Raw genomic sequence first — 15951 nt, forward strand, 5'->3', positions numbered from 1 at the left:
CAGTACTCGCCTGTATCGATAATAAATTTAATGTAAATAATATTATTTAAAAAATTAACAAAGTATAGTTATAATTGTCATTTATTTAAATAAATAAAAAAATTACGGTTAATTAAATCTACATTAATCGCCCAATACATTATTTAATTGTCTAATAATTATTGAGTGGAAGATCGATGAAAGTAGCAATGGTAGAGAATTTTTAAAGTTCCGCTCATTTCCAGGCTACTGTATTGTTAAATTACTACTTTTTCCAACGATAAACAATAGATTTGGAAGGACATATTCGCGACATTATTGACATAAAGGCGTCTATGCATGTTGGATTTATGCGTGATATTCCGAACACGTATTCATCCGGGCGAGTGCTGTTTATGTAGTTTAAAGACCGAGTCAACCATTTAAAAAACAAAAGTAGATTTTTATCAAACCATCGAAATTCGATGAAGCGATTCTTTCCACTTCTCATTTTCATTCTGTTCACAGGACACTCTCCTATAAGAGGTTTAACCTAGTTTCTTAATAATCTTTGTTAACGGATATTTTAACATTTAAAAAATTTAAATAATCTAAATATATATCATAAAATACATGAAAGATTTCTATTAATTCTTACCAATGTTCTTAAATATCTTGAAACATAAGCCCTTACATATCTCGAAACAAGGAAAAATAGACTTGCCCCACTAAAAATAAACGTCTCATATATATGTAATTTAATTAAAATATTATTAATATTTAATACCTTTGATGTAAACTTTAATGAAAATAATACATAAATAACAGTTTATTAAATTGAAAATAAACTGTTGTGAATTAATACAGCCTAATTGATACTAAATCTTCTTTGAGAGAGAGAAAAGAGCTGTAATTAAAGCTGTAAAATGGAATATAAAATAAAAGAAATTTAATAATATTTGGCTACTATCGACATAAGATGTTATAAATAATAATAGTATTTGATTAACATTACGCTTTGATTAATTAATTATCCACATTTAAGTGGATTACTAAAAGAGAGAGTCATTGTTTAAAAGTAATCAAGTATTGAAAATATTAATGATTATATAATTATTGTCTCTGACTAGACCTCGTTTTTAGATCGTTACCTCTTCACTTTTATATAATATGATCACGAAAATTCTCCATTGTACTCAATTTCCGAAAATTCCTTGGGTTTTTTAAGTTAATAAATAATAACCATTAGGGATTATCTAACTGTTTGAAGGCAGTAAAAATAAATGTACGCTTCCTGTATTAAATTAGCGATGATATCATCTTAAATACTCAAATTTTGATATTACAAAATGAATTATTTTTATAATAATTTACATTTTTTCGAACGAATCGAAATAATATGAGCCTTTCATCCGTATATATTTGATAGTAACTTAATCTGTTCTGGATGGATCACGTTTCTCCTTTCCACCTTTACATTATATTATGATTTATTGTTTTGCTTTTATTTAGAATAATATTTCTCAAATATTAAATACTGAAGATAAAGATTATAAACAATTTTAAAATGTGAAATATTCGAAGATTCTTTTATATATATTTTTTTGTTTTTTAGAAGATTTTTTTTGATAAATTCTTTTAAACTTTTAAAATAATCTTTTTATCGAACTAGAATATATTTTTCAAGAAGATTTCGTCTCGAAATATTTTCGAAATTCTATTTTTAATCAATTTTTTTCCTTAACTTTTCGAAAAATTCTCTGGAAGAATACATTAAAATATAAACGATCTATTCAAATTTTTTAAAAAATATTTACAAATTCTTTAAATTTTTATGTATTTTATCGCATAGAATATTGTAATTTTAAACTCGTATAATTATATAAATTATATTAAGTTACGTAATTTAAATAGGCTATAAAATACGTTCAATTTAACTTTGTTTTAACGATACGTTTCGGAACCGATGACGACACGAAATGACATCATTTATTCTTGACAGTATTTTGCGTAACAATCGAAGTTCATGCCCTTCCAAGTGTTAAAGTTTCGTTACTTTTAATTATCGTCTCGAATTTTGTAAGGCACGAGAATTTATTTAAAATTAAGAATTATTTAAATCAAATAGTTAACAGCGAATGTAAAATCTCTTCCTTATCGTAAATGGCATATATATTTATAACTCGTAATTACATTACAGTGCTGTGTAACAGGTTATTTGTTAAGTAATAGGCTCACTAACTGTGCTTTAGTTCAGCCTTCTTATAGATAAATCGGTTTGAAGAAACGAATAAGTCATAAACAACTGTTTAAATTTCTTATTATAAAAAGATTTTAAGAAATAAACGAACAATTATTTATTCTGACATTTTCACAATGCCGTTCTGCAATTTTTAATCATATTTTTTAAAATTTATTTAATTTAAAATATATGCTCTCCATCTCTATCTTGCCCCTGTACATCATACTTTGCCTGTTAACAATTGGATCATGCATTCATCTATCTAACTTCTTACAGGGGAAATATTTGAATTGAAATAATGTGTCTTTCGGTTTGCATTGGAAGTTTATATAGAGTTAATCGGGCCTCTTGTCCCTAATCTTTCCATATCTGGTCTTGGATTTCATCTATCTCACTCCGTTCGCTATATTAAAGAAAGACAGACGAACGAACGACAGTAGAATTCATAGGTCTACAATTTTTTCATATTGCAGCCCAATAAATACTTAGAGTTTTGAGAAAACAAGCTTACATTTTTAGGACTTTATTAACTTTCTTCCTCCAAGTTGTTTATTTGAACATGTAAAGTTATAGAAAATCCATTATGACTTTATGGAGCGTAGGCAAATTTAAATTAGATGGCCCCATATATAGTGTTAACTTCAGACAATTGCCTGGGGTCTTCACCAATAGGGGACCCCAGGCAATTGTTCTTTTCGCCCATAGTATAACGTGCCACTGAGAAAATCATGAAGTAATGTACAAATGTTAAAAAAATATCAACAATTAATGAAGTATTCGAGAGCCTTAAGACATTTTCCGGGTTTAGGAATGTTAATAAACAAGTTTTGTTTTGTTTTATTGTTTTTGTTTATATGAACTTTTGTAGTAAGATTCTACAAGAGCATCATCGATTGCTGTTCTTTTTAATAATTAAATTTATAAAAACAAAAACGAAAGCATCGAACTAATTCACGTAAACAGAATTTAAATAATTACCGACGACAAAAAATAAGTAGAAATTTATTAGAATGGGAACAGATTTAAAACAGTTAGAAGCATTCATTTAAACAAAAGCTGAGATAATCTTAACGTTTGAACTCGAAGATATCGATAGAGGATAAGAAAATATTTAAGAAATGACACATAAAATATACACATGACTAATTTATTTTGTTTATTAGCAATTGTTTTATTAGCTGTAATAAAATAAAAATTTCCATTAGTTAATTAGTACGTTATATTATCGATAATATAAAATTATAGCTCTTATCTAATACTTTTACATTAAATAAGATTACCATATAAATGCTTTAAATATTTATTTAATGCATCAAATAAATATCTGCTAAGAATTGTAATGCATAATTATCAAATTCTCTAATCATTAATTTCGGGATTCGTTTGGTTTAATACTTTCTTTCGGCTCTTATCTAAATCATATTAAATATCAATTAGAATTTTAATTCGATTACAATTAATAATGAGATTTAAACGTAAAATTTAATCTTTTAAAATATGAATTAACTCTTTTAATTCATTGTTTGTTTGTTACATTAATAAATTCTATTTATTTTCTAATAATTTCGTCTGAAATCAAAGATATTTTTGCTTTCTGCATGCAGAAATCATCCACATTTTATCTAAACTTGTTTTTATCAAGTTAGATTACATTTTTAATGATTTGACATTTTCTCTTCTTGTTGTTGCTGTTGCTGTTGTTGTTTTTTTTTTAAGTACATGAGTAGAGTTTTTCGACAAAATAATCAAATTAAGAATAATTTACGACTATATTTCAATCTTAATTTGCAGGCAATTTGTTAAAATCTCGAAATTAGATGTAATATTTTTAGTTTTTTTTTTTAATTTTTTTTATTTTTTAAGAACCATTAAATAATTAGAAGAAAAATGTAAGCTTTCCTTCAAAGGTTTAAATGAATAAACTTTGAAAAGCTTTCTATTAATACACGCAATTTACTGGACAAACAAATCATTTGACACGCGAATATATTCCAGAAACTAAATACATCCTACACGAAATATTCATCGATTATTCCATATTAAGATCATTAAAAGATATTCTAATAAATAAATTCTTTCAAAATTCAAGTATAAAGTTTTTAAATTTCCAGACTTTATTTCATAATTTAACAATAAAACACACAAAAAAAAAAACAAAACAATTAATTTTTAAAGTGTTGTTTTTAATACGTTTTTTTTAAAAATAATGATTTATTAAAATATTTAATAACGTTATAAATAATTATTTGACTAAATATTTATGTAATCTGTTTATTAATATTCCTTTTTAAATATATTTTATCAATTTGCATACAGTCTGCACGCTTTAGTATAGCATACATTAATAAATTCGTTTCCTCCTTTCTATTCATCTTATACACGAAAGGTCATGTATAAAAAGAAAAATAAAATAAATAAAATAATAATAAAAATTATGAATATTTTAAAACTTAAAGATATATATTTGAAAAATAAGAATTTTTCAATGGTTTGTCATGGTTAGAGCGTAGGAGGGAGAGAGAGAGCGAGCGATAACATCACGATTTAACCAGCGAATGTGATCAGCGTTAATCCTAAAAATTGCTAATTAATATTAATGCAAGTGGGCGAAACGTAAGTAAACACGAATATACTTCATCATCGATGACGTTATAGGGAAAGAAGGCGAACGACATTCTTTCCCTTCGATTTGCCTCGATAACTCTCAAGAGCTAAAATTTTCTTTGTTGTAGAAAGTCTTTTCACTATTGTATTATACAAATAATGCCGTGGAACAATATTAAACTCTCGAACAATGGATACCTGCCTTACGATTCGATTATAGAGTTTAAGTGATATAAGCTCTGAGTAAATATTATTAAGTGACAACGAACGAAGTGCCAATAATAATAATTTGGTATTTTCTGTGTAATGGACAATTCTTGTGGATTCGAAAAATAAGATCTTGGAGGCACTCGACGTAGAAAAGTAAGGGAAAAATGTTACTTCAGATTTATAATTCGTCGACAAATTAATGATTCTAGTTTCTTCCACTTGATGAAAGCGTTAATGAATCCATTGTGTCTGATCATTAAGCGTTTGCTGACAGAACAATTATCTCAACAGTCTAGGCGACATTTGACTGTTAAAGATGTTATGAATTACTGGAGAATTTGCCACTATCTTTTATTATTATTTAACATTATTATTATTTTTTTTTTCGGTAGAGTTTTTGATCGTTTCCGGTTACATTTGTTTTGATATTCAAATGCTTACGAGAAAATTAACCGTAGATCTGCCCTTAAAAACGTAACACAACTCCCCTAAACCGTTCACCCGTAACGAACAGAAGCTTTTGGAAAGTTCCATTAATAAAAGCTCGCTACTACTCAAGGTCAAAAACCAGATGGGAACCGAAACGTCTTCTAGAGTCTAGGTATTAAAATGAGAGAGGTATCGCTTGTCAGGGGTTGAGTCAACCATTTACGAGATCAACGAACGTCGACTACTACTTTGTCATTAACTACTTTTTCTGTCATATTTACAAAAAAACAAAAAGTTTTCCGGGAAATCAGTCGTTTTCATCTCTATAAAGACAATTAAAATAAAAAACTTTACAGAATTAATTTTTCTAGAGGTCTCTTGTATGTTTCTATTTATAACTCGGTATGGGGTATGCTTTGGATATCGTCACTCACGTAGTCCGGTAACTTCGGAATGATTCCCTAATAATTTCTACAAGAAGTTAAGTTAAAATTTCGTTTAGATATTTAAAATTTAACTACGTATATAATTACTTACGAAGAATATTTTACAATAAACGAAGGGTAAAGTTTAGAAAATTGCCCTTTTAGTACTTGTTTATTTAGTTTGCTGGCGGCCTTGAATTTAGTTTAGATTACAAGAATGATAAATTTATTGGTAGAAAAAGTTGTTTTAAATATAATATATACTGTACATTTTGTATAATTTTAAAATATTTTTTAAGTTGTAAATTTAATTAACGTATAACAACCGATTATTAATTGTACAGTGTTGCGTGTTAAGTATTTTAATTTCCATTAATTATAAAGTTTATATATATATAAAAGTATAAATTTCTTATTTAAAGTAATGAACACGAAATATATTTTCGGTAATAAAAACAATCGGACGAAACTAGAATATTGCTTAATTACCCATTTCCGTCAGAAACATTTTGCGCGTTATTGTTAACAAACGGGATGAACACAATAGACGATTATTATTATTTTTTTTTCTTCTGTTGCCTTTTTTTTTATAAAAGGATGCCACATTGTCGTCACGTGATTACCTAAGTAGGCATTGTGATTTATTTTCTATTGAAAACGACGTTGGCATGTATATAATGCCTTTTATTTTTTTTAAAAAAAAGTATTCTTCGTACTAATCGACTTCAATTAAAAATATTTTTATGCTTCTTAAATTCAGTTGTAATTTTTTAAAAGTTCTTTGGCATGGAGACAGAATTTTATAATATTATATTATATAGATTTTTACCTTGACATTTCGTTTTAACGAGAATTATTTTAATCACCTTGACAATCAAGGTGAAGAATGATGTGTCTAACTCTCGACAAGGAGAGATTTACTGACCGAAAATGATAAGTCTGAATTCTTCAACTTTTACCACTTTTCCGGTCATAAATTGTCGGAAAAACTTATGTTTAGTAAATGTATAATGTTCGTGGTGAGATAATAATTAAAATGTGCAAAACTACAGGGCAGCATTTCCGATAGTTTTATGAAAGTTTTCAAATAAATTATAACTCCGCTTCCGTAAAATTCGATTATGTTCCTCGTCTAATTTACTACATTTGACAATTTATAATGAAAGAAAAACTAGGAAAAAATAAATTATATATTTGATAAAGTAAAATTTATTAAAACGAATTAAAATAAATTTTATCTAAAATATTTTTCCTCTTAAAAACATCGCCGTTATGTCTCAAAGTTAAAAATATTGTTTGTAAGTTTTTACTGTTTAAAGTCAATTTTAAACAATATTTTAGTCATTGTCTTGTATTTCATAATACGAATGAATCATCGGAAATAATTCTATATGGAAAATAACGTTTCATAACAATCAGAAATCGCCAATTAATGCAATCGATATAAGGAATTCCGATTAAGAAACTAAAGAAAATTCAATTAATCTCTCTCTCTCTTTATTGAATTTAAATATATTTGCATATTTTTAAAAGCAATTTACGGTTTCAATTTACAATGTTAGATGAATAAGAATAAAGAATTTAGAGGAAACAGGAAGTGTTAAGTTGTGCATGATGTGGCGTGACAATTACACCACCTCTCTCAATAAGAATTTTCATTTGAACCATCTCAACTGATGCAAACAAATTGTTATTGTTCTCTATTTAATACCTCGTTAATTGTTCTTAATTGTTATAAAGTAAATTTCAATTTTATTTCGATCTTACGATAGAAAGGTATTGAATGTAGTTTTGGCTAAAGTGACTTTTAACTACGCTATAATATTCGTTAGCTTCATCCGATATTGGGTAATAAACTGTAATGAAGCATTTAATGTTTAATTAAAATCTAAATTAAAATTTTCTTTCGAAACTATTTAAAAATAGATATAAATCGTATAATATTGCGTGGTTTTAAATCGTCGTATCAAAATTCTTTGGTTGGAAAGATGCTGAATGTACGAATTGATAAGCAAGAAGATAATGTAATTAAAAAAAGAATAAATTAATGATATTTAATGAGGACAATATAATATGTATTTAAATTAACAAATTATGTTTAAAATTATCGAATTAGTAAATTGGCAACTCGATAAAATCTAGTTTACTCGGTAAATTTTTGAATAGACATAGCTAATTGCAACTAGAACAAAGTTTTGGACAGATTATTTTATATAAATAATCACAGATAAACAGATAAACGTAATTTAATTGCTTTTTTTGTCAGATGTAAGCAATAAAAATTTATTAATAATTTTTTTTTTCTTTGGAAAATTCGACGTATTTATTAGATAACTTCGAATGTCTTTTGGCCAAGTTCGATAAAGGCAAGTGTTCAGGCATTATCATTACGTAGAATAAAAGTTTTAATATCGATCATTTTAAATCGAGCTGAAAAATTGTAAATTTTATCGATTTTGTTTAAAACGTATTCAATTATTTCTAGAATTAAAATAACAACAATAATAATAATAACAACTAAGTTTCTCGATAGATTGATTTAACTTGGAGAGCAGTCGGGCAGAGGGATGTACTCGCGTAAATCTACTTAAACTGGCAATTCTAGGTAATTTTAAACAGAATTTCGGGTACCAGCTTGTCACTTTTGTATCCACGTTTGTACTCAGTTTGAGCCCGACTGATTCAGAAGTTTTCATTGGTGAATGGACCCAGTGTGTTTGGCACGTCCCTCACCGTCCGGTGCTACTATTGTGGATAAGACCCGACCCACGACGGGTATGGAAAAAAGGCCTTTCTATTGCCCCAGTGCAAAAGAAATTAAAAAAAAAAAATTCTACTATAATGAATTGGCAATCTCATTTAATCGAATCGATATAATGTCTATCATTTTTATTGTTTGTTTAATTTTATGCTTTAATAAATCATGTACTATTATTAATTACATTTTGAAAACTCTACCCGTCCTATGGGTACTAAGAAGGCCTTTTTAGTAAGCCAATTATATGTTAGGTCAGGCTCACAATATGAGAAGACGAGGCTGGGCCACCCCTCAAAAAGTTTCTCAAGTTTTCGATCAGTCCAGTTTCAATTCCGGATCCCTAAAACGGTAGGCTTCCATCTTAACCGCTCGGCCATCCACCCGTTATTCATAACATTTATTAATTTTTAAATTTGCATAGTTAAATTATTTTTTCGATAATTAAAAACAAACTTTGTTTTTTCCCTACACAGGATGGCCATTGTTTGGAAGTATAGGCGAATATACATAATAAATGGTTTATTGATATATGATATGTTCAATATTGGTATCATATGTTCAATCAAATAGCTATGCGCTGTGAACATACACATTGCTTTGAAGGACTATATTGTTCCTCGTTTAATATTCGTATCATTTAACTATACGCTGTGTAAAATTGTAATGAACTGTTTGCATTAACGTGACATTTCCATCAATCCAGCCTGTTTCCAGACATTTTGGCTCTCTTGTATTTAATACAAAAGCATTTGATTAAAGGCATTCGTAAAGCAGAGTAGGATACTCTGAACATACAGAAGTTCTTTTTCTTCAAGTGAAAAGAAATATCATTCGTTGAAAAGTTAATTTATTTTCATAAAATTAAGCAAAAATGCAGATTATGAAATATTTTCCTGCTGTTACAAAATTGGATCATGGTTCTTCTGCTCGAGTTTTTGATTCCTCCTTCGGTCGTGATAGATTAGGTATTTCAGAGAGTTTACTGTTTATTTATTTATTCATTTTTGTATAAATTACAATCCGCGGATAGTGTTATAACCATCAACAATTTTTCCAATATTATCACACGATATCTATGAAGATTTTTGAGGCGTTTGGCATTCTCTGTACAAGAGGAAAATTTACAAGATACTTCTATGGCCCATTTACAGAAAATTATCATTATTCCAGATGCAAATGTAAATAAAACATTTCATTTATGATCTAAAATATTGCCTACGAGAGAACATAATTCGAAGAATAAATAAATTCAATTAATATTCTTAGATATTTGAGTTATATTCATAGTTTTTAGCTAACAATGAATAAAAAGATGCCTTGACCACCTCGGTCATCCGGTCGAGTATATTAGTACATATATGCAGTTCCTATACCAATTTGAGATTCGCCTCTTTTCATTAAGTCACGGTGGCAATCGCTTTTGTACAGAACTAACAAGCTCGGGCTATGTGTATGGGGCTTTTATTCTGTGGGTAAGTGCATGACTGTTCCGGAAAAGACCAATTTTCAGGAGATCAATTTTCCTCTTTTTTAAAAGCTAAATTTAATTTATTCTAATCGGAAGTTCTCATTTCGCGTATTCAGCAAACAATAGCGATAGTTTATCCGAGAGAAAGAGAAAGAATAAGAGCTGGGAATTGAAGGTGCATAAATATTTACAAGCTTCGATGATGGAAGACGAGTTCGTTGAGCTTTTAGGATCTTTCACAAAGATTTTACTTGAGGACAAGTGCTATCAAGAATGAGGATTAGTGAGAACCGAACTCGGTTGTTCGAACTTCTCGATTTTTGTCTCGATAATCTACGACTTCCTCTGGACGCTCTCTCAAACTCTGGTGGAAAGTCGATTTACCCCACTGTAGAGAATATAGCCTGCATTCACGGATTACCCTCCCGTCGGTTCGTCATACCGAATTGAACATAGTCAAATATCTTAGCAAAAACCAAACTTTAATTACACTTCATCGTGTACGGTAGAAACTCAATCCTATGCAGTTAACATTCTTCTTATCCTTCCTTGCCCACTTTCGAACTCCACCACATCTCTTCACTAACTCTACCGTCGTCCCATCTCTATTCTGACTCGCCTTTTTCAACTTTCGTCCCTCTCTCCCTGTTTTTTACAACCCCTTTCTACTCTTGTTTATTACTTTCACGACTGCGTATAAAGAGGTTGGATATGTGCCTATGAGACCGCAATCGGGAGGAAAAAGTAGATTCAATAAGCTATCACTACACCCACTATTGTAATTGTCGAATTCTCACGAAAAAATTTACGGATATATCAGAGATTGAGTCCTTTATTCGAAGAAGTTTTCCCATCTACATCTCTCTCTAGAGTTGTATGTATTGTCACAACCTCCAGGAGAGTGTGTCCATCACCGTTATTAGACAATTTTAATCGACACACACATACATATATACATATATATATGACTTTCCGGTTCACATTTACTTTCCGTCATGATATCTAAAACTTCCTTCTAATCCAAACAATCATGGTCCTACTTGATTCTCCAACATTTTGTACTGTACGTCTACATAAATCTTGTGAACCCACGGTCATCGGATACGTACAAATTCCTCGGAGCTGAAGCGAGTCCGACTACACAACTAAATAGATCATGAAACACTTTATTTTTGTGAATTTTACGTAGAGAAGTAGTCGTACATTTACGAAAAAGTACAATTTATTGATCTAATATTCCATTCTTATGCAATTTAGACTAGATTACTAGGGTTTAGGAAGAGGGAGAGCCGAATATTTGGGTGGATGAGACAAAGTAGCCTTCCTCTTATACATTCATGTACAGTACGTGTAGATTTCTGTATACCACAATTATCTTGTGATTTGTATATTAAAATATCAATTTATAACAGAATTATGCAAAGAGATTTTCTTTAAGAATTCGTATCTCTGAATTACGCTCTACTTCAAACAATACAGTAGTTCACAGCTATACGGTTTATTCTCTATGTATATATTTACGAATGTTATCAAAATTGTAGCAAAAAAGGAAGACATTGATTTATTTCTTAAAAAGATGAGATAGGTTTTATAAAATAATGTGAAAATTCCAATTAATTGTCTAAATGCAATATAACAATGATATAAATAAAGTAATTATTTAATAAAAAAGCTTTGAAAAATGTAATTCGAGTTCTGGTATAGGGAGGAATGAGTGCATTTGTATCGTTAATATAATACAATAAATACTGCTATTTTATGCCTGAAAATATAACTGGGCTTTCAATTTTCAGATTGCAGACGTATACATTCTCACCGTCGTCTATCCATCTGTCCATCTGTCCTTTGTTAAGGGGCTGTCCGTAAATAACGTCCACACTGGAAGAGAGTTATGACAGTCGGACGAGGGGGAGGGAATAGGTTGAACTTCAATGGACGTTCGTTTTATTCTGTTAAATTTTATACAGTTTATGCATTTTATTATTCATAAAGTGGCAAAGATTTTGAGGGGGAGTTCAGAGGTTCAGAGTAAAGAGGGGTTACAGATACTTGGACAAACTGGGACAATGGTGGAGAGGGAGTAAATATGGACGTAATTTACGGACAGCCCCTAATCTCGAGATCTGAGTTAGATGAAATATAGATGTAGAAATCTTAAGGGCCGGGACTATATACGAACTTCTGATCTGGACCGGAACTCACATGATTTTTTAAATTAGAATAAGATTAAAAATTACAGCTCGGCATTATGACGATGTAATGTAATAAAATGAAAAATCTTTCTAGGTTCAGTACCGAATTTTTTTCTCATTTTATGAAAGTAATTTGCATCGAAGTGAGAAATTTATAAGCCGTAGTTTATGCCCATGTTTTCTTTCATTGCAAGCTCATGTTCGAAATATTACCAGGAAAATTTATAAAATAACAATCCAATTAAACTTCAAATCTAATTTCTGAGCAAAAATCACGTTTTTTTTTTTTTTTAAATATTATTTTACATTATACTTTACACTTTGTATTAGCGACGTGCATATATCGTGTTTTAAATCATTACAGCTGTTTTGGCTCGTAGCCATCTTAATTACGCATCTGAAGATGTTATCGTAGTAAAAACCTTAAAAAAAAAAACAACAAAAAAAACTTGAACATTAAAATTTAGATTAATATAAATTTGTAATTTATTCTATAATTACAACGTTATAGAATTCAATTATTATTTTAAATTTTAATCGTTTCGGTACGAAAATTATTTTGTTATTTTTAAATTTGTAAACAGAAATCAAAGATCGAATGATTTAAATGCAATTTTAATGCATTGCTCTGGAAATCATTAGAATTAATTAGTTGTTAAATAATAATTGTAATAACACGAGAGAAAATAGATTTACAAACACATTGGAATGGTCGCATAATTATTTTATTGAAAATTTACGCAATACCGGGGTGGAAATTTTAATGATTTTTTTTTTTTAAATTACGTGACTTCCGATCGTGACTACGTAAACTATATACGAACTTCCGATCTGGACCGGAAGTTGTATACAATTAATAGGAGCCTTCAACCCCTAATCTTTCCATATTTCATGTATCAAACTTCGTTCTCGAGAAGGACGGACAGACGGACAGACGTACGACAACAATTATAAATAGAAATTTAATAAAATTGTTAATATATATATGACATCGAATTTTTATTGGAATTTATTGTAATAAAGTGAAATATTCTATTATTTATGTTTCCAAAGTTCAAAGATCAATTTTATCAAGTTTGGTACTTGATAAATTTCCGGAATTTCTCAAACAAATTAATAAACAAAAGTATTTTAATCTACGTTTTTATTTACTTTAGATAATAACAAATTAGTTATAATTAAAAACATATTTAAACCTCTGAACAACACCATTGACAAGAAGGTTATTCGAAGGTAGCCGTTATTTAGAGATTATTTTATACATTCGACCCCCCCTATAACACTGTCGATAATTCCGTTTTATATGAATTCTATGTTGTACGAGTCACTTAGATTTTACAAATACGTGTGCCGGGCTGTGAATGGCTCACGTATTTGTAAAATCTAAGTGACTCGTACAACATGGAATTCATATAAAACGGAATAATCAACAGNAGGAAAATTTTTCATTTTGATCTCCAAAGAAAGCAGTGGATTACATATGTTAAGAATATAAAATGAAATTGGTTAGTCAAAGAAAAACATTTTTTTATTACTTTAAATAGCTTGTATATTCCAAGCTATTTAAAAGTAAAATTTGCTTTACTTAGAAAATAAGTAAAGCAAGAATAAATTTTTTTTAACAGCTTTTTGAAAATAAAGAAATCTCAAAACTACCAAATAAATGTATTTCTTTGACTTCTAAATAAGTCTGTTGTTCAATAATTAGTGTTCACTAGGTGGCTCCTCCTCAAGCATATCAGCCTACTGACTCTCTTTATAAAATTCTTCAATTATACATATCCCAAATTAACAAGTGCATCATCAAAATCTACAGATTCCCAGAAAAACTGAATTATTAACTAAAAACTGAAAATATGCCAATTTTACAATAGATGAAGATAGAAAAAAAATCTATTATTCTGAATTATGGGTCTGATGAAAGGAGGTAAAATTACATTGATTTGGTGGGACTTGGAAAAAAAGCCTTTATTCTGAGAAATTGTAGTTCTGTGATTCATTAAAATGAGATTCTACTGTAGTTCAATAAATCCTCAGACTCATGTGGATGGAGAAATAAAAACTATTAAATTTTTTACTAATAAAATGTATTATTATGTACATTTATTTTTCAACCTATGAGCCATTTTGCTCCACACTTTTTCCAATGGCATACAAAATCTTCAAATGCCTTTTTGAAAAATGTTGGAAAACAAGTTTTGAAAAATTTGGTCAGTTCTCCTTCAGTACTATTCAGAACTAGTGAGTGAGGTCTGCAAACTGTATTAAAAATCAAAAGGCATTTTCCTTTTCTTTATTCACAATAGTGCTCCTTTCAAATCAGCCACATCATAAAAATGACAGTTGAACAATGAGATTTCAAGAGCTCCCATGCTCCCAAACAGCTCTGATCTTGCTCTTAGTGACTTTCCTCTGAAGAGCTGGAGAAAGTGTATAGAGCAAAATGGCTCTTACATTGAACACTAAATGTATACAATAATGCCATTTATTAGTAAAAAGTTTAATAGTTTTCCATTTCTCCATCCATGTGACCCAAATATGTATGTTAGATGCAATCTTGTTAAACTAACAGTTTTTATTTTCATATCCATTTGTATTATTTGAAATTTGTACCTTTTTTTCTTTGCACTGATGGAAATGAAAATCAGAATAGTATAAGATGCTGTTTAATTTGTAATTTTTATAAGTATACTAGTTGATTGCCTATCATATATGATAGAATATATAAAATACAATTGCAAAGTCATACTTGTAAAGTTTACTTAGCTATTTCATTATGTTTACAAAGAAAACATAGTCATTTTGTTTGTATTTTTTATTTTTTGCCCTGAGAGTGCTAAGAGGTCTTTTTTATCAAGCCCACAATGGGGCAACCAGGTGATGGAGAATGAAGCTCAAATACCTGGGATGACCACTAGGACTGTTGAGAGCTTATGTAGTACCTAAGGTAGACAGGCCTCGTTTTTTTTAACAAATGAAATATGTAGAATGTTTCTTTGTTAATAAAATGCAGTCTTAAAGATTTTAGTTTTTGTTAGTAAATATAATATTAATTTGTAGAAGTAGGAACAATTACCGGACTGTCTTCCCTCGTAATGGCCCTTCCTATATAACCTATAAACTAATCTATACTAAAAAGTATGACTTACAAATTCAACAGATAAAAAACCTGTGTTAAATGCAATTCAACATTGTTGATCTTGCAAAAACAGTAAAAAAAAAACAGCGTATAAATAGGTCAAAAATGCCAAATTTCGTAAATAAAAACAGAAAAAATAATTCTTATTATCTCTACTATTTATTTGTTAATTACTTTAATTTTTACTAAAATTAAAAATAATTTTTTATGTAGAAATTACTNGGCTGTGAATGGCTCACGTATTTGTAAAATCTAAGTGACTCGTACAACATGGAATTCATATAAAACGGAATAATCAACAGTGTTATAGGGAGGTCGATTTGTATGTATTTTAAAGAGAAATGTTTCTGAAAAAAATGGCCACTGTTTACAGGTTCTAACTAATTTCGTAATTTTTATATTTTATAGGACTATTTACTGTAAAAACCTGTGTAAAACGGAAAAATATTCGGTACCGCGAGAGTCCGGTTTACACAGGTTTTAACTGTACAAACTTTGACTTATATAAGATAAAATATTATATAAA

General features: G+C 29.0%; 1 long non-coding RNA gene across 1 annotated transcript; it reads right to left on the reverse strand.

The window, feature by feature from the left end:
- Nucleotide 1: 1 nt before the first annotated feature.
- LOC111622538 lies at nt 2-15390 on the reverse strand. The gene is made up of 3 exons (XR_002756286.1): nt 15363-15390; nt 617-686; nt 2-495 (listed from the first exon to the last, which is right to left on the reverse strand). It is a non-coding gene; the product is annotated as an uncharacterized LOC111622538 (long non-coding RNA).
- Nucleotides 15391-15951: the final 561 nt, after the last annotated feature.

This window comes from Centruroides sculpturatus, unplaced genomic scaffold, assembly GCF_000671375.1.
Source record: "Centruroides sculpturatus isolate CEXI.00-Female unplaced genomic scaffold, Cexi_2.0 scaffold345, whole genome shotgun sequence".
NCBI lineage: Eukaryota > Metazoa > Arthropoda > Arachnida > Scorpiones > Buthidae > Centruroides > Centruroides sculpturatus.